The sequence below is a fragment of the Pseudopodoces humilis genome, chromosome 21 (genome assembly GCF_049639895.1).
Source record: "Pseudopodoces humilis isolate 2021_Gansu_Grassland_sample_001 chromosome 21, ASM4963989v1, whole genome shotgun sequence".
NCBI lineage: Eukaryota > Metazoa > Chordata > Aves > Passeriformes > Paridae > Pseudopodoces > Pseudopodoces humilis.
The window spans coordinates 6,820,195-6,822,125 of record NC_142220.1 but is presented as its reverse complement, the minus strand read 5'-3'; positions in this window follow the sequence as shown (position 1 = coordinate 6,822,125).

Below are 1,931 nucleotides of genomic sequence, written 5' to 3'. Positions count from 1 at the left end.
CCTCCCCCGGCAGGGGTTTCTCCTCCCAGTTTCCCCCTAGCACGACTGGGAGGTGTCACCCTCAGAGCTCAGGTAATTCCTGGCTGAAATATCAGGGAAATCCCTGCCCCGACAACCTGCAGATGCCGAGCGAAGCCTCGGTGCTTTGCAGGCAGAGAGGATGGGTCTGCATCCTGCTTTATGCAGGGCATGGGCACGGCAGGCCACTCCTCACCTGCAGTAAATCCGTCCCGAGAGTCAATGCAAGCCCTTGTGGCACCATGAATGAGAACCATCCATACCTGCATCCCAGCATGGTGCCAGGCTGCCACAGGCAGCAATCCCACGGCTGATTCCAGTCCTTCTGCTGAGCTCGAGCCAAATCCCCAGTCCAAGGAACAGCAGAGGAGAGTTTGGAGTTCAGGTGAGGTTGTTTTCCTGTCCACAACACCCTTTTGCTTTAGTCTGGGGTTGGTCACAGCTCAGAACCACTCACACTTTCCACAGAGTGGAGCACACACGTCTTGGAGCAGATGCAGTGGCAAAGGCTGCATTTCAGCTCCCTGATAGATCCCCTGAGCTTCAACACAAACAATAGCAACAGCCAGATGAAAAAATGGCACATTTCCTGCCTGACTTGGAGATTAAAATTACAAGCAGGGAAATTCTGCCCTCCTTGCTATCAGTGGGGCATTACAGAGGCTGCTGCTCGGCAGAACTGATTGAAAGGTGAGGAGCAGGACTCCTTTCACTACAAGAATTTAGGAAGCTCAAGTTAATATATGTAAACTGCCTTAGCCCCAGGATAAAGGAGGATGAGCTTGTGCCATTAAAAACTGCAGCAAATGGGAAACAGGCAGGGGTGCAGGGGAAGATGGCCCAGGCAGTTTCAGTCTGGCATTTCCGAGTTTCCCAACACATGACTTGGCCACCCCAGCCCTTTTGGAGATGTGATTTCCTAGGTTTAAACAAAAGTTTTGAAAATGAAGGAGGTTTGCTGTTGTTTTTTTAAAAACACATCAAGACAGCGACTGCAAAATGAGAGCTGGGACATGAGACAAAGTAAAGGCAGTGCAGGACCAGGCTGTGAGTGCCAGGTGCTGATGCTTGAGCTGCTGGTGACGAGCAGATGGTTCCCATGGAGGGGCTGAAGGCTCCTGCTGTGCCTCAGAAGCCACAGCTGCAGATGTTGAACACTGCAGGTGAAATTAAAACTGGGCTTCAGTTCCCAAAATGGGAGAGGAGCTTGTGCTGGTGCTCAGACGTGTCTGGTCACCTCACCAGCCCCATCCCACCTCCCACTGGTGCAATTTTCCTCTTTGAGGTAAGCAATGCTGCCACTGCAGTTGAAAAAGCCAATTTAGGCTGCAAGCAAGAAGCAGAGTAGTAAAAAACCAGTTATTTTAGTGATGGATCCCTAAGAGGAATCCTGAAGCCAACCAGAAAAGCTCAGGAGCACCCACCTTCTACCACAACAGTGTCCTGATTTTCTGGATGTCCTCCTTTCTCCACCTGAGATGGAGAATGTTTATGTTGCCTCCTGTAAAGGATCTCTGTTGTCACCTGCAGACCCTGCCAGCCCCAGGGCTTCCTGACACCCTCTGCTCCCATCCATCCCCACAGCCTGGAGCAGCAAGGAGGGACCAGCTCCCTTCAGTCTTTCCAGCTGGGAGGAGAAGCCCAGTTGCAGCCTCTGGGTGCTGCCAGAAGAGCTCAAGATACCAATTATGCACCTTTCTTTAAAACACATCCCCCCAGTACCTGAGAGATCCCACACCCATGGAATGTGAATTTTCCCAGAGCTGTAACTGGGCTGCTTTTACATTTGCAGGGCTGATAAAGGCACTTTTCCAATAAAAAGGCAACTTCACCACCAAATTTTTAGGGCAAAAGAGCAGAGAGGAATAAGAATTTTTCTGTAAATACTCATGAAAATATAAAAGGTTATAGCT